The sequence below is a fragment of the Equus asinus genome, chromosome 4, assembly GCF_041296235.1.
Source record: "Equus asinus isolate D_3611 breed Donkey chromosome 4, EquAss-T2T_v2, whole genome shotgun sequence".
NCBI classification, from domain to species: domain Eukaryota; kingdom Metazoa; phylum Chordata; class Mammalia; order Perissodactyla; family Equidae; genus Equus; species Equus asinus.
The window spans coordinates 119,086,418-119,104,478 of record NC_091793.1 but is presented as its reverse complement, the minus strand read 5'-3'; the positions used below and the strand labels follow the sequence as shown (position 1 = coordinate 119,104,478).

General features: G+C 37.7%; 2 long non-coding RNA genes across 19 annotated transcripts in view; one reads left to right on the top strand and one right to left on the bottom strand.

Annotated features, from left to right (window-relative positions):
* Positions 1-18,061, bottom strand: part of LOC106826603 (uncharacterized) — a 278,032-nt gene that overhangs the window by 122,381 nt on the left and 137,590 nt on the right. For all 17 annotated transcript variants that reach the window (XR_011502890.1, XR_011502886.1, XR_011502892.1 and 14 more), the window contains exons 6-7: positions 17,614-17,755; positions 5,192-5,347 (exon numbers count right to left, since the gene is read on the bottom strand). This is a non-coding gene — a long non-coding RNA (uncharacterized lncRNA). The remainder of the gene's footprint in view (positions 1-5,191; positions 5,348-17,613; positions 17,756-18,061) is intronic.
* Positions 37-17,682, top strand: LOC139045132 (uncharacterized). Of its 2 annotated transcripts, none has more exons than XR_011502903.1 (3): positions 37-1,468; positions 3,400-4,262; positions 17,549-17,682. It is a non-coding gene; the product is annotated as an uncharacterized lncRNA (long non-coding RNA). The 2 variants fall into 2 exon arrangements; XR_011502902.1 differs by having other exon boundaries at positions 17,508-17,640.

Here is an 18,061-nt window from a genome sequence, read left to right as displayed (position 1 = left end):
AAAGAATAAAATATCTAGGAACAAGTTTAATCAAAGAGGTAAAAGACCTGTACAGTGAAAACTATAAGACACTGATGAAAGAAATTGAAGAAGACACGTAAATGAAAAGGTATTCCAAGCTCACGGATTGGAAGAAGTAATATTGCTAAAATGTTCATACTACCTAAAGCAATCTACAGATTTGATGCAATCAATCCCTATCAAAATTCCAGAGGCATTTTTCACAAAGTAGAAGAAACAATCCTAAAATTTGTGTGGGATCATAAAAGACCCCAAATCTCCAAAGCAATCTTGAGAAAGAAGGACAAAGCTGGGGACATCATGGTCCCTGATTTCAAACTATATTACAAAGCTATAGTAATCAAAACAGAATGGTATTTGCATAAAAATAGACACATAGATCAATGTAACAGAAGAGAGAGCCCAGAAATAAACCCACGCATTTATGGTCAATTAATTTACAACAAAGGAGCCAAGAATATACAACGGGGAAAGGATAGTCTTTTCAATAAATAGTGTTGGGAAAACTGGACAGCCACATGCAAAAGAATAAAACTGGATCATCATCTTCCTCATATGCAAAAATGAACTCAAAATGGATTAAAGACTTGAATGTAAGACCTGAAATCTAAAACTTCTAGAAGAAAACATAGACAGCAAGCTCTTTCACTTGAGTCTTGGTGATGATTTTTTTAATTTGACTCCAAAAGCAAAGGCAACAGAAGCAAAAATGAACAAGTGGGACTACACCAAACTAAAACTTCTTCACAGCAAAGGAAACCACCAACAAACTGAAAAGGCAACCTACTGAATGGGAGAAAATATTTGCAAATCATATATCTGCTAATGAGTTAATATCCAAAATATACAAAGAATTTATACAGCTCAATAGCAAAAAAACAATCTGTTTAAAAAATGGGCAAAAGATCTGAATAGACATTTTCCCAAAGAAGACATACAGATGGCCAACAGGTACCTGAAAAGGTGCTCATGTCACTAATCATCAGGGAAATGTAAATCAAACCCACAATGAGATATCACCTCACACCTGTTAGAATGGTTATTATAAAAAAGATAAGAGATAACAAATGCTGCAAAGATGTGGAGAAAAGGGAACCCATGTGCACTGTTGATGGGAATGTAAATTGGGGCAATCACTATGGGAAACAATATGAAGGTTCCTTCAAAAAATTAAAAATAGTACTACCATATGATCCAGTAATTCCTCTTCTGGGTATTGATCTGAAGAAACGAAAACACTAACTTCAAAAGATATCTGCACCTCCATGTTCACTGCAGCATTTGCAGTAGCCAAGACATGGAAACAACATCAGTGTCCATTGGTGGATGAATGGATAAAGAAACGTGGTATATACATACAATGGAATATCATTCATCCATAAAAAAGAAGAAAATCTTGCCGTCTGTGACAACATGGATGGACCTTGAGGATATTACACAAAGTGAAGTAAGTTGGATAGAGAAAGACAAATATTCTATGATCTCAGCTATATGTGGAATCTAAAAAAAAAACCCTAAGCTCATAGATACAAAAAACAGATTGATCGTTGCCAGAGGTGGAGGGTGAGGGTGGGGTGGGTGAAATGGGAATAGGTGGTCCAAAGCGACAAACTTCCAGTTATAAGACTCATTTATGAGTCATGGGGATATAACACACAGCATGGCAACTGCAGTTAAGGACACTGTATTGCATATTTGAAAGTTGCTAAGAGAGTGCATCTTAAAAGTTGTCATCATAAGAAAAAAATTCTGTAACTATGTATGGTGACGGATGTTAACTAGACTTATTGTGGTGATCATTTTGCAACATATACAAATATTGAATCACCATATTGGACACCTGGAATTTATATAGTGTTGTGTGATATTATACCTAGATAAAAAATAAAAAAGAAAGAGGAACTTGGCTAACAAATTAAGATACAATAAAATGAACGTTAAATTTCCATTAAAACACATCAGAGATCTATATGATTTTAGCTTACGTGTCTTGAGTGCTTACCGCACGCCAGACACTGAACTCCACAGCAAGTGCTGCCCGTGCAAGTACATACTTGTGCAAGCACATACGCACATAGACATGTGTACGCAGGCATCAAACTTTTATCACCTTTGTGGAGTGGGAGCCCTGGAGCGAGGGTGGGGTGGAGGGAGAGGTTGACAGGTAGGGAAGTTCAAGAAGGATGAGGTTCCCTCAGTACTACACAGAGCAGTGTTTGCTTGATTGTCTTTATTATGAAGATGTTTTCACTTTATTATCAGGAAAAAATCAAAGAGTTTCATTTTGAGAGAAAGACAAATAAAAATATATATTTTGTTCATTCTTAGCAAAATTATCCATTATTCTCAGAAAGATTAACTATAATTTTTGTGTGTGCTGCTTGCCCAAATATGGTGCCCCTTGTTCACCTTTGTATCTCATATAGTTTCTTTACATGAACAGTTATTAGTAAATGGTGGCCCAACTGAATGACAATTTACTTTTATTAGAAAGTCTTGGGAATGATATGGTTTTGTAGATTGTATCTAGCACCTGTTACATTAAGAAATTAATGCTATAAAAGTATACAGTTTTGGGGCTGGCCCGGTTGTGCAGCGGTTCAGTGCGCACATTCCGATTCAGCGGCCCGGGGTTCGCCGGTTCGGATCCCAGGTGCAGACATGGCACCGCTTGGCAGGCCATGCTGTGGTAGGCTTCCCACAGATAAAGCAGAGGAAGATGGGCACGGATATTAGCCCAGGGCCAGTCTTCCTCAGCAAAAAGAGGAAGATTGGCAGCAGATGTTAGCTCAGGGCTAATCTTCCTCAAAATAAAAAAAAGGATACAGTTTTAAAAAATATGTATTTCTCCATAATATACTTATGTCAAATAATACACAAAAGTACAATTTTAGTTTTTGTAAATAATGTAGCTCTTTGGACAGTTAATATTTTCAAACATAAACATAGCTTTTATTCTGCTCCCTTTGGTGAAAAAAGTTCAAGCAAATTTATAAACTATATATTATAAATAAATATGTGAATGCACATGTATTTTGCATCTTTAACATATATCTTCTGCAATTGGTATATTTTAAGATCATATAAGAAAAGTCATTTGTTTTCAAGATTGCCTCTGGCAAATAGTAACTTATGCCATCCCTCCTACCATCCTATTTTAGTCTTGGGCTCACAAACACGTAATTAAAATGCTTTGTCAAATAATAAAACACCATGTCTCTAGGGGCAGACTTACTTACTTAAATTGAAAATGTGGAGAATGACAAAAAGGGGTCTTAAATTCAATTTTAAAATTCACAAGGGGTCACTGCCATAAGAAACATTTATAACCAAAGGTTTGACTTTCTGCTTTTCTGTATTTGCTATCTTTTGCTCCAGTTGTGTTATGAAATATGACCACATCAACTCTAAAGGAGAAGATCATCCCATTCAATCAAACGAAACCAAACAACTTGAAAAGTTCACACCTCCCTGGGGTGAAAAATTGTCTCCCATTGTCAGGAGGCCATGTTTCAAGGATCCTCTTCATTATCTTTTGAAAGCTAACGCCTTCAAATCTTTTGATTTGGCCTTCAGTATCTTTTGAAAAGAAATATCAAGAGCCAAATAGTATGGCACTGAAGTTATATACAGAAATATGTGGATTTGAAAATCACAAAGACAGAAGACTGAAGGATCCATCATTTGACACCAAGTCTCCCTCCTGAAAATACTGCCCTTACTGTGGAAGTGTGTGTTAAACAATAAACAGCAGTGTTTCCTTTGTAAATGCCTGCAGTTTTTTCCAGAATACGGTGCTAAAATGAGTTTGACTGAGCATTCAAGCGTATGTGGAGCCTAGCTTGTAACAGGACTATCTTTTATAAGAGTTTATTGTACTTACATGATACCAGACATGTCTCAACTTCTAAATGAGTCCTTAAACACTGCCATTTGGACTCAGAATTCATGTATTCAGTAAGTATAATTTGGAAAATGACGTGAAATATGATCTTTCATCACTAAAAACTGTTGGATCACAAGGTAAGAAGATATTGAATGACTAATAAACAACTGTCTGGCTACATGCCTTCCTCCTTAATACTAAATAAAAGTAGCCGAAAAAGAATGAGTTCATCCTCATTGTGAAGAAGCAGAGGAAAAAAACTGAGAACTGAGCACGCCTTCATTAAAAGAAGATTTTATGGGATAGAGATGTAAGATAAGTCTTGTTCTCCTGACACTATATTAGAAGGCATTTTGTAAGTATTTCATAAAAATTAAATCTTGTTCTAAGTTAGATTTTTAATAGAAAAATCACTTTGAAGAAGAAAATATTTCACTTTGTGTTTTTGTGTGTAAGTTTCAGAATGATGAGACCTTACCATTTCTGTAACATTGCTTGCTAATTGAGCCCATAGAAAATTCATATTAGGTTGGTAGTTTGGCTAAATAAAAGATCTGATAGTGAATTTTTAGATATCAAATTAAAATATCATCATATCTTAAAAAAATAAACTTAGAATGTGCAAAATGAGCCATACCCAAGAAGTAACTGTTTGGCATCTGGTGGTACTTAAAAAGATAGCAAAAAAGACAGTCTGGGCAATTATTCCACTATCTTATACCCTGTGTATACTTATGAAGGGGCAAAAAGAACGAGCATATCTCAATGTACTAAATGTACAAAGTCAGAATTAACCATATTTTAAACTTCTGTATTTCCTGGAAGCTGCATGTAGGGCCCAGCAGCATGAATCCTAGATCACAAGAGTTGTGAGTGAAAAATGTACTCACAGTCTTACTATGACAAAAAGTAGCAAAGGCCTATGCAGATTGTAATCTGATGACTTCTGTGAGCAGGAGGAAAAAGTAGGCCAAGTATGGCAATGACGGGGTTTTTTTTTTTTTTGAGGCCATAATAGTTTATAGCATTGTAAAATTTCAGTTGCACATTATTGTTTGTCGCTCACCCTATAAGTGCACCCCTTCATCCCTTGTGCCCACCCCCTAAACCCTTTCCCCCTGGTAACCATTAAACTGTTCCCTTTGTGTGTTTGTTCATCTTCCACATGTGAGTAAAATCATATGATGTTTGTCTCTCTCTCTCTCTCTCTCTCTCTCTCTCTCTCTCTCTCTCTCTCTCTCTCTCTCTCTCTCTCTCTCTCGCTTATTTAGATTAACATCATACCCTCAAGGTCCATCCATGTTGTTGAAAATGGGATGATTTTCTCTTTTATTTTGGCTGAGTAGTATTCCATTGTATGCATACACCACGTCGTCTTTATCCATTCATCTGAGGAAGGACACTTGGGTTTCTTCCACGTCTTTGCTATTGCGAATAATGCTGCAATGAACATAGGGGTGCATAAGTCTCTTTGAATGGTTGGTTTCAAGTTCTTTGGATAAATACCCAGTAGTGGGATAGCTAGATCATATGGTTTTTCTAATTTTAACTTTTTGAGAAATCTCCATACTGTTTTCCATAGTGGCTGCACCAGTTTGCATTCCCACCAGCAGTATATGAGGGTTCCCTTTTCTCCACAACCTCTCCAACATTTATTTTTTGTCTTGGTTATTATAGCCATTCTAACAGGTGTAAGGTGATATCTCAGTGTAGTTTTGATTTGCATTTGCCTGATGATTAGTGATGTTGAACATCTTTTCATGTGCCTGTTGGCTATCTGTATATCTTCTTTGGACAAATGTCTGTTCACATCCTCTGCCCATTTTTTGATCAGGTTGTTTGTTTTTTTGTTGTTCAGCTGTGTGAGATCTTTATATACTGTGGAGATTAACCCCTTGTCAGATATATGATTTGCAAATATTTTCTCTCAGTTAGTGGGTTGTCTTTTCATTTTGATCCTGGTTTCTTTTGGCAATGGTGTTTTGATGGAGAATATACAGATTGTCCTGTGGTTCTGAAGCATGAGAGTGTGGGGACGTGGGGGGAATGAATCACTAAAGCTAAGTCCATCTCCAAACTGTTTCTGAGGATTGGCTTAGTCCATTGTTTCATGACTTGTCTGATTGTACAAGATTCCCCTAGCACTCTTGTTAAAAATACAGATTCCTGGGTCGGCCCTGGGGCTGAGTGGTTTAAGTTTTGTGTGCTCCACTTTGGATACCAGGGTTCGCAGGTTCAGATCGTGAGAATGGACTTGCACAAATCATCATCCATGCTGTGGAGGCATCCCACTTATAAAAAAGAGGAAGATTGGCATAGATGTTAGCTCAGGGCTAATCTTCTTCAACAACAACAAAAGAAAGATTGCCGACAGATGTTAGCTCAGAGAAAATATTCCTCAAGAAAAAAAGAAAGAAAAAAAATACAGATTCCCAGCCACATTCCCCCCACTGCAATTCTGATCCAGTATGGCTGGAAGATGCTATAATCTGCACTTTTTAAAGGTTCCAGGTAAGTCTTTAATAAAGTAGATTTAGAAAACCTTTTCCTAGTCTCTTTAACTGTTCAACCTTGCACTTGACCAACACACCCGATTACCAATCATTCAGGTAATTCAGTTTTCTCAGGTGGAGAAAACTACCCTGATACGAGTAAGCAAGATCTGAGAGAGAACAGATTTTTATATTACTTCAATGGGCACCGGTCAAAAATTAGAGTGATTAATTTCTGTCATTTGCTCTCTCAATCTATTATTATTATTTTGTTGGTGATAATGCTAGTAAATTTCAAACACACTCCATTTGTTAGAAGACATGCCTTCTATCTTTTTTACTTTATAACGTAACAATTCAGGAGCTCAGTTCACAGCTGTAAGAAAGGAAATCGACAAAAAATTGTCAACTTAAAAAAAATCACCAATTAAACAAAAAGAGAATACTTTCCTGTTATTTAACTATTCTAGAGTGCAACTTAATACTTCTGGTCTGCTTCACTGCTGGGTGACCTCATCTCTAAAAAGCTTACACTGCATTAGGCTCCAAAATCAAATGGTTGAAAGAGATATTACAAGATATTTATCGTGAGTCTACTTTACCAGATCCTAAGTGCCTCCTCAGATCCTAGCACCTAATTCCAAGCTGCCATGTACAAGAAGTGCACTCTATTATATCTGCCTTAACATAAGCTTAGTTTCTTTGCATTACTCTCCTGTGAAAAATGGATCTGAGAATGGCAAGTAGAAGGTGACTGCCTGCATTTCCTGCTAGTGGTTAGCATAAATGAGGCTGTGGATTCTTGGAATACTGCCATGAAGACAGGTGGTCCTCTAAATTTTTATTCAGAGCTCATATTTCTAAGTGCTGAGAAACCACAATGATAGATGACATAAAATGCATGGCTAGATATTCAAGGAATTAGTTTAAGTCAAGTATTCATCAATTCTAGCTTCTAACATTTGCTCTCTGGAGTTAGAAACTGGATTTTCAGATGCCTTAGTCCATCAAGTCATGTCATGTTAGACCTCAAAGCTTTGTATGGAATTTTCTATATGCCTGCTCCTCATTTCAGTAGGGAAGTGAAGGCTATTCTTGTAAGTATGAACCATAAAGACTGGCAATTTAGATCAGTTTTCTCAAGCTGTTTATTAGCAAAAGTGAAACAACAGAAACCAGTTTTTAACCTTGCTTACATTACACTTGAAACTTGTACTTTATTGCTTTGTGTGTATAACTTGATAGACAAAGTTAGCAATCTTTTAGTTACTTAGTTACAGTTACTTTTATTGTTATAAAAGTGAACCAAGGTTGTGTAAGTTCCATACATGCCACATTTGTACGAGCCAGAAATCACTATCAATCATTGTATCATTCTATCAATCACCCTCAAGTCATGCTGCTTTCGTAGCTTTCACATCTAATTAATCATAAATGCTCCTAATTGACCTTCCTAACAGTTTCCCAAACCCATCCTTTTCTCTCCATCGCCACTGACATGGTCATTGTTCAGACTACCATCATCTCCGGTCCAATCAATTACCATTGTCTCCAAACCATGTCTACATCTGTTCTCTTTCCATCCATCCTGTATACTAGTTACAGTGTTATTTCTAAGTGCCGTGCCTAATCAAGCCCCTCCCTTGATTAGAATCCTTCAATGACACCTAACAGACTAAAAGAGATAAATCCTAACTGCTTAGTACGTCACACAAGGCCCTTTAAAATCTGGCATCTGCATACCCTTCCAGTCTTACCTCTCACCACTCACTCCACTTCTCCACCCTGGGGATTAGCAAAATGTTTTGCACTTAGCAGACAATCAGTATTTGTTGAATTAAGAACTAAATTGTTGTATATATACACAATGGAATACTACTCAGCCATAAGAAATGATGAAATCCAGCCATTTGTGACAACATGGATGGACCTTGAGGGTCTTCTGCTAAGTGAAACAAGTAAGAGGGAAAAACTCAAATACCGTGTGATATCACTCAAAAGTAGAAACTGAAAACAATGACAAACAAACTCATAGCAACAGAGATTGGATTGGTGGTTACCAGAGGGGAAGGGGGGAGGGAGGAGGGCAAAAGGCACGATCAGGCACATGTGTGTGGTGATGGATTGTAATTAGTCTTTGAGTGGTGAGCATGATTTAATCTACACAGAATTAGAAATACATCACGATGTACACCTGAAATTTATATAATGTTACTACAATAAAAAAAATTGAATTGTTTAAAAACACTGATACACAGAAAAGTTAACTGACTTGCTCACTATCGATACAGCTCCTCTGGCTACTCAACAATTTTTTACTACTTTCTAAATCCGTGAAATAATAAAAGAGATATGCAATTGCATTGCTCTTTACCTAACACATCCATTAGCTCACACTTCAAGGAGACAAGTGTCTGGTCCTGGGTAAAATTTCTTCCTCCCTTCAATAAGACAGGTTATAAAAATTGGACAAAAATAGGGCCAGGCTCTGAGGCAAGTTAAGAAGTTGCTCGTGAATTCACTGTCCCTATTAATATCTTCCTCAGCTTGGCATTTCACTATATAGGCACATCTATTCAAACCGTGTGCTGTGAGTTGCCTCGCATATGCTTCCCCTATGGGCTATTTCAGGGAAATTACCAGCTTTCAAGTGAGGTCTTAGAGTAATGTGTGGGCTCCAAGCAACTGTGTGCTACTTTGCCATGATCCCCTATGTCTTTGACAATTTGCCATTCTATAAATCACAACATAAACACAATTTTAAAATAATTTTATTCATATGTTCCAACCCTCATAGGAAATTTCACTGTGCTTAATTCATTTAATAAATCATTAAATAAACCAAATGAAAGTAGAATGTGATATAAATAGACGTGAAAGGCTTTCCCTGGATGAAATTTAAGTTTACAAATGAGCCAGGAGACCTGACCAATAGGAAAGCAACCAAAATGTCTCTAGGGAGAGAAAAGGCAATATACAAACAATCGCATATGGTTCAATGTTAAAATGACTCCTGCCTATTTCCCCTGACATATTGATACAACTATTTAGCCTAATAAGTTTACGTTTCATTTGTTCAGAATCTTACAACTTTTTAATGTTACAGGGATCATCAGAGAGTGATAACACTTCAAGCTCATATAAGTTCAAAATAGTGAATTATGATTCTTTCTGCCTGAATACTTTAAAGCTCTCACTACTTTTCCTCTACTCTTGCCAGAATCCCCACTTTTAGGAAGGTACAGTAAATTAAATATGAGTCCTGCCCTTGGTATTCAGTGCTAATATGTGTTGGAAATTAAGGCCTTCTCGTCTCCAATTCTGGTTTTGTTAAAGTCATAGATATAGCTAATTATGTCCATATATGTTATGAGAATCCTTAACCATATCACTTTTGATTAATTTTATGAAAAAACATACACTATGCAGCATTTTACGGTAAAAATAAAGTTACTATGAACAAAAGACAGAATGATTTTCTCTTATCATATGGACAGGAAGATTCAACCAATTTTTCTGTCTTACATCCATAAATGGTGAGGTCATATCAATGAATTACTGGATGGACAATAATGTTTAATGAAGGGAGAGAGAATATGGAGAAATATTCTCATTTCCTTGCAATACTTTTTAAGTCAATATTTTGCTGTTTTTGTTGCATTTGGTATTACAAATCCCAGTACTGGCTTAAATATAAACTAGTTCTTAGAAAGCTACTTAAACTCCACTAACCTTCAATTCCTTAATCTGGAAATTAAAAGAGTTGGAATGGACCACTTAATCTCTAAATGTTCCCTAAAGCTTCTTCTACTTGTATAATTCTGCAATTTCATTATTCTTCTTGTACATTATAATTTCTCAATCCCACTGTGCCAATTTTCACATTTGTCAGAAATGTCTCATTTATGGCTCAATGTTAAAATAAATAATTTCTTTGCATCAACATCGAGGGAGTACATTTTCCTCTTATTCAGAAGGGAGAAGTACAACCCAGATAGCCAAGATAAATCATAAAAACTCTTACAATTATTGTCACATGTTTATCATGACCATGTCTTGAAAGTGGGGAATCTAAATCTTTTATTTCTGATTGATAAGGAGACTGAACAGTTACCTAGAGTGAAAATTTTTTTTAATTGGCCTTTCAAGACAGTAAACAATATTGAAAAACTTATAACGTCCGTGTCTAATATTTATGTAGTATTTATCATCAAAAGACTCAGTGCTTTCAAGCAATATGATCTAAGTAATCTTCACATCAGGAGTAGGAATGGGTTTTTTACATGTATCAAGATGATGGAGCTAAAGCACCAAGAAAGTTACTTGATTCTTTGCTTAAGAATAACAATTGAGTTCAACAGCTTTCCACTGGGTAATAAAGAAAATATTGTTTAGTGGAAACTATCTCAGGATGTCTGCCCAGCCCACATCCTCTTCTTTGAGAAGGCCCTCCTACTGCCACTTTGTAGTCATTTTTGTACTTTGCTCCCTGTCCGTGGCTGATTGGACCAAGAATGGAAACCCTCTCCTAGTATAGCCAATTCATTGGCTGAGCTGTTACAATCAATATTCCCAATAACTGGGTGAAGAAACACTAGCCAGTTGGTTAGTGACACTCAAGCTGGAAGGCCAAGTAACCTAGGTTGGGTGCCATATGTGCTTAACGTATCAAGAGAAGAAAAGGAAGAGAAGACAGGGAGGGAGGGGTAGAGACCACTATATTTCTACCCTTGGGTTATGTTAAAAAAAAAAAATTCTAGGGGCTGGCCCCGTGGCCGAGTGGTTGAGTTCGCGCTCTCTGCTGCAGGCGGCCCAGTGTTTCGTTGGTTCGAATCCTGGGCGCGGACATGGCACTGCTCATCGGGCCACGCTGGGGCGGCGTCCCACGTGCCACAACTAGAAGGACCCACAACGAAGAATACACAACTATGTACCGGGGGGCTTTGGGGAGAAAAAGGAAAAAATAAAATCTTAAAAAAAAAAAAAAATTTTACAAACCCAATTAATTCTCCTCTTTAATTCAATCTAATTTGAGTTGATTTTTATTCTTTGTAACAAATCCTTCTCTAAGACCCAATGACTCTCAACTCGGCCTATGATTCTCTCCCAAGCCCTCTTTTACGGGCCCAATGTGGTATCTAGTAAATCCTACCAACATTAGCAAAAGCAGATAAGGGGATTCCACCAGGTATAAAACAGTCATCTAGTTCCGTAAATGATAGCTCTGACCAATTACATTTGAAAAGATGTGATTTTTTTGTGAAAAAGATCAATGCCCTTCCAAGTGAACTTTGAGATTAAAGAGTCCAAGGAGTCCAGCCTGGTGGCATAGTGGTTAAGTTCACATGCTTTGCTTCAGTGGCCTGGGGTTCATGAGTTCGGATCCCAGGCATGGACCTTCACGCCACTCATCAAGCCATGCTGTGGCAGTGTCCCACACACAAATTAGAGGAAGATTGGCACAGATATTAGCTAAGGGCCAATCTTCCTCACCAAAAAATAAAAAAGAGCCCAAAAAGTGACTCTACACAGATCCTGGACTTCCCCTTTCTCTACTTTCTCTGCAGAAAGTAAGCTCTGGCTCTACTATTTGTAATTAGAAAGTGTCAATTATGAAAAAGTGATGGAAGCTAAAACTGATTCATGAGCTTTTGCTATTTCTAATTATTTCCTAAGCCCAGGAAAACTACTTTAAAATGTTTTTTGCTATACACATTTTAATAAACTAGCATGGCTAACCACTTTAACTTGCATCAATTTTGAAAAAGTAGAATATTACTTCCAACTTCAACAATTGATCCCCTAATTTAAATCCCTTTTCTGTGTATGTCCCTCTGGTTCTATGGGTACATATGGGTATACAACAGCAATTAGAAAACAGAACCATTATGAATAACCTTGAAAAGGGATTTATGATAGGAGTTTGACCTTACACAATTGTGAGAGCTGGTCAAACAATCTTTGGAAGCCTTCTGCTTCTGCATCTGGGGCTGGGCCTGCAGTTGGCAGAGAAGGTCATAAGGAAGAACGGATGTTGTTGAACTGGAGAGGACAAGGATAAACTGGAACCGAAGTCAGTCTCTCAATGCCTCCAACTTTGATGACATGAGTGTCCTGCAGGAGAAACTGGTGTTTTTCAACATAGAGAGCTCAATGTACCCTGATCGGGAGTCAGAGCAGCTGAAGATCTGGCAGGAACTGGAGAAGCCACAGTCCCACTGCAGCCCCATACCAACAAGGTGAGCCAGCAAGTGAACAGAAACATGCGAGAGCAGCCAGCAGAGCACAGTGGCCTGAACTGACCTTCTGAGCATAAAACAACAAGCCTTTTGCTTCACTTCCGACTATCAGATCTCATGCACAATGTTTCTTGCATCCCGCGTTAACCTGGAGGTGGGGAGGCAGGGAATTCTGGGACATTTATTTCCAATTTAGCTAAGCTGACATAGTGCAAATCCACCACTGTGGTTGTCGTTTGCTAACATCCTCTTATCGATGAAAACCAAACAAAACCCAAATCTTAATTTCTTCATTTATTTGGCAAGTTATATCTGTGTTGAAACAAGAAAAATCATAACCTGGCCAAGTTTCAAGACTCCATTTTTTCTCACCAGGAACCTATGCAATAGGTTAATAATTTACAAATAATAATAATTTTTAATAATTAATATTGCTCAATTGAATTAAATTTGATTTGATTAGGCAGTTTGCAATCCACAACTTGGTACTTGACCTGATCCCTTCTTTCTATCTGTGTCAATATCCCTTGATCATCAGGTTAAGCCCATATTTATTTCTCTTTTCCTTTCTCTTCCCAGCTCGTGCTTGAGTAATTGCCAATAATGTAAAAACATAGTGCAATCTGTGGTTAGTTCTCATGGATCTTTAAATTATTCAAATTGTAAAGAGAGGCATCTGATGACAAATAGCTTGGACTTCTAAAATATCCATCCAAATGGAAACTATATTACTGAAGTTATATTGCATTTGTTCGAAGGCATAAACACACCACTTACTTTGTTTTACACTGGCTGTTTGCAAAGCTTTTGCAGGTTACCCAGTTCATTTTTTGTGTAAGATAAATCAACTTGTCTCCTACTGCTAGCGGAGCTCTGTTTTCTCCAAAATAGTTTCTTAATGTTTGAGAAATGATAGATCCTCATGAGAATGTATGAAAACTATGCACTCTCTCCTCAAAAAACATACAAATAAATACACACCCTATACAATTTTAGAGGAGTCAGGGACCCTCTGAAGCCCATTTACAGATCCTCTGAAATACTCATAGGCCCCAAACTAAGAAATCCGATTCTTGTTTAATGATAATGGTTATGAAGAAGAATCCTTGAAACCTGTAGGATATTAATTCAAATGTATCACACTACATTGAAATCTCCTTGCAGGGGGTGGGGGAGGTGATACATACATCACATTTTTAAGAGACCTAAGAGTATCTACACTAGACAGTGACTGTCATTCTGAAACTGTTTTGAGGTTTAAAGGTTGCCTCCCTCCCTCTGAACTGTGCCTTTTATATTTCTTTACCATTCGACCACTCACCTGGTGTTATAACAAAGGGTTTTGCGCTTAATTGACGCCCAACTCATGTATTTTAGTATTTTAAATTACCTAATAGTACATGGTTATTTTATTCTTTATGAAAATGTTCTCAAATTTTCTAATCATGTTTCCATTTGATGAATGGATCTCAACATTATTTTCATTCCCATTGGGTGCTAATCTGATATCAAGGTTTGGACACTGTTGACAATCCCCAAGCAAGAAAGAGATTTCTGTTTTAGTAACCAAGCCTGGTTGAATTTGGAAGGTAGGATCCCACAATTTAAAAAATGTCCAGTTTCAAGTGGAGAATTGTTTTCAGCCTACACACATCTGTATAGATTCTCCATTGTCTAAATCACAAAGCGAGGTTCTGATTTTTAATTCGATCTGGCATGAAATGGAGTGTAACATCTGTGTTGCACATATTTCACCTTTTTACTCCTTTTGCTCATTACCATCATTTTTCTACCCAGAGGTTTCCAACTGCAAATGTTTGGAAATCTCGATCTTTATTCTTCAAGATAAGGAATTTTAAAAATCAGTTTACTGTGCTTAAAACTCAGTAAAAATGTTAGAGGATCAAGGTGAGGAAATTCACATATTAGAAAAAAGAATTTATACAGTTCTTTGTCTAAAACTGGCTTCTCTTTAGTGAAATGGTGAGGAAAGATATAAAGTATTCCTCCAGCATGCCCTCCTGACAGCTGTGGTCCTGCACATGGCATCTGTTCAGATCAAGAGTATGTGGTCACCATGCCCTCCTGTGTGGGCACGTCTTTAGGGGTCAGCCGGAGCTCTGTCTGTCTCCTTGAACTCCATCCAGGTGACTCCCAGAAAAGCAAGAAGGGAGAATGGCTTAACGGACTGGTCTTGATATGCTGTACCCAGAAGTTACGCTAACTAACTTGCTAAATCTTTTTTCCCCCAGATATTTTCCCTTTCTTCTGCCCTCTGATTTCTAGCTGGTAACCAGGTTTTTAAATTGCTTGTCTCAGAGATTCTTGAAATCACTTCCTTCACTCCCTGAAGAGATCTGCTTGATGATTGGGAGGGGAGGAAAGAGAGTGGCTTTGAAACGACCAAGGAGGAAAGGAGAGATTTCCTGGGAGGGGACCCCAGATAGAAAAGAACCGTTTGGGTCCATGTGTGTCTGTGTATTTATATATATGTTTGTGTGTAGGGGTTAGCTGCAGAGTCAGAAGTCACATAACCACAATAACCAAAAACAGTGACCAACACCTGCCAGTATTCAGAAAGAAACAGAAATAAATATGCCAGAAAATATGCCAGAAAGTTAAACGGACTTGTATTGAAATGGCTCACGCTTCTTCTACTAGTCTGTATTATTGAGATTTCTATAAGTACTTTCTTTTTAAATAAAAAACATTCACAAAACAAAGATGATAACCTCTTTTAGCTCTGTTTTTCAAGACGAGGGTGATTAGAAGAGGGCCAGTTGGAGCCACATAATTTAGGTGCCTCAAGCTGTCTTTCTCCCAATTACTGCAAGAATTCATCTCACCATCATGATACGGTAACTTTAAATATACCCACACATGCTAAAGCATTCGTCGAAGCGCAATCCTCCATGTAAAATAATGCTAGACACCACGATAAAGGAGCCAAACACGTGTTAAAATACAAGGTGAAAATTAATAAGAAAGAATTCTGAGTTACTTTTTAACATATTCAATATTGTGCAATTGTGCAAATTTATCAAACTTCTGCTTTCTCTCTACATATATAATTGGAAAGCTCTAATTTGGGAGATGTCAGTTTAAACAACTTTTAAATTGATCAGTTCTTTAAGAAATCCCAGTAACTGAAAATATTAACTGCACGATGGGTGAGAAAATCACTCAACGAAGAAAAACAACCTGAAATCCATTTTGAAGCAATGCTGTAATTGGGTTGACCTAAAACCCTTGCTAAGCCACTTTCAAAATTAACATTGAAGAGAAGCAAACTGTTTTGATAGTATTCCTTTTGCAAAACAGTAAGTAACTACACAAAACACAAAGCTTCCTAAATCTGCTTAATTGTATCTTCATTTATACACATTTTTAATGAAGAACCCAAATTAATTGCTAACTCTGGAGTAGCAGAGTATACAAACCTATTTATTTTTGTTTAAAAAACACACAGCTGTCCCTTTGAGAGCCTCAGGAGGTAAAGTTAGATGGCTCACCAGTGCTGGAAGTTCTCCACATTTATGGCTTACACATAATTTTTTTTACCACTTGTTCTTTACGTTTAGTAGTGAATGGCTATATTTGGAATTGCTGTCTTGTTACAGAAAAATAACTCTATACTCTGTAGTCTAAAGACTTCTTTTATATTCAGCAAGTTTCTGAAACCCAGAGTGTAAACATGGATGTAGAAAAACTCCATTAGCCAAGTATTGCAGCTTTTCATAGCTTAAAAAAATAAACTTTCAGAAAAATGGCAGATACGTTTGCTTGTCAACTTAGACCTACATTACTCTTCATCAGTATCAGGAGGTTATACTTTGAATTAATGCAGAATTATGTCCTGGACAGTTAACAAGATATATGAGAGTATAACTATAAATAATGAGACAGATTTTCTCTACCACAAGTGGAAATGTTGTTATTCCATCCATTATCTTGCACGGCAAGTAGTAATATTTTTACCCAATAATTTGGGGTGGTGGGCAGGACAGGGATCACAGGACAGATAGCATCTGGGGGCTGAGAGGATGGTATCCAGCCCTTGCTGTTCCCACAGGCCACTTACTGACTCCAAGCCTCAGTCTTCTCACCTATATGACCGAGATTATACTGATGACCATACATTTGATGTGTAGACTGAATAATATTGTCTGGAAAGCACAACATAGTCCAATGTCCCACGCATGAGTCCTTGATGACATGGAGACAATTGTGATCATTGCTAAGAGGCTCAAGACAGTAGATGTCATCTGTGCTCTGCCAAACTTCCTCAGATCCCTTTAGATTTTCCTAGATACGATGCTCTCACTTCTAAAGGTGACATCTCATCAGAGGGCTACCCTCAGACTGCCAGAGCCTACTTTTCCTGCCTGGACAGAGAGCAGAGAGTACCTGGAGATGTACATCGTCCAGGTACAGGCCACAGGCAAGGACTGAATTTGTGTGGGCATAAATACCCCAGTTCCTGAGACCCGTGGCAGGGCAGTGTCTCCAGAGCTTCTTCACAGGATTGAGACAAAGTTAACCTCCCTGGAACTTTGCTCAATAACGCACCCTTGTTGGCCTCCTCTCCTTCCCAGTCCACTGTCTCCTCTTCTTCTGTTTTTCTCTTGGGGATATTTCTTAGTAAACTGCTTTTCTACAAATCCTCGTCTGAGGATTGGCTTCTAGGGGAGCCCCAGTTTAAGGTAGTGATGAAGAAGGAGGGAAAAGAGGAAGAGAGGAGGAATGTGGATGTGATGGATAATTTCATGGGTCAAGTTGACAGGCCACAGGGTGCCCAGGAATTTAGTTAAACGTTATTTCTGCATGTGTTTGTTGGAGCATTTCTAAATAAGATTAACGTCTGAATAGGTAGACTGAGGAAAGCAGATTGCCCTCCTCTGTGTGACTAGGCCTCATCCACTGCGTCAGACCTGAATAGAACAAAAGACTGAGAAAGAGAATTCACTCTCTCTACCTGATGGTCTTCAAGCTGGGACGTCAGTCTTCACCTCCCTTCACGCTTGGACCGGAACTTACACCATCGGCTATCCTGGTTCTCAGGCCTTCAGACTGCAGATCTGGTGACTTCTCAACCTCCATAATTGCGTGAGCCAATTCTTTACAATAAATAAAAAATAAATATACATTCTTTATAATAAATGAAAAATACAATAAATAAAAAGTATATATCCTAGTGGTTCTGTTTCTCTGGAGGACCCTGACTAATACAGAGGAGGATTCAGAAGTCAGTCAGTCCCTAATATTCTTCACTTCCCTTAAATTAGAGTAAGAGTGGGGAGTAAGAGGCAATAAGCGTGACTAGAGAGAGTATTTCTGTGGTGGCTGGTGGAGCCAGGACAAGCCTTCCTCTCTTTCCCCAAGAAATATGTGGGAGTACAAAAAAAAAATATGGATCAGAAGAC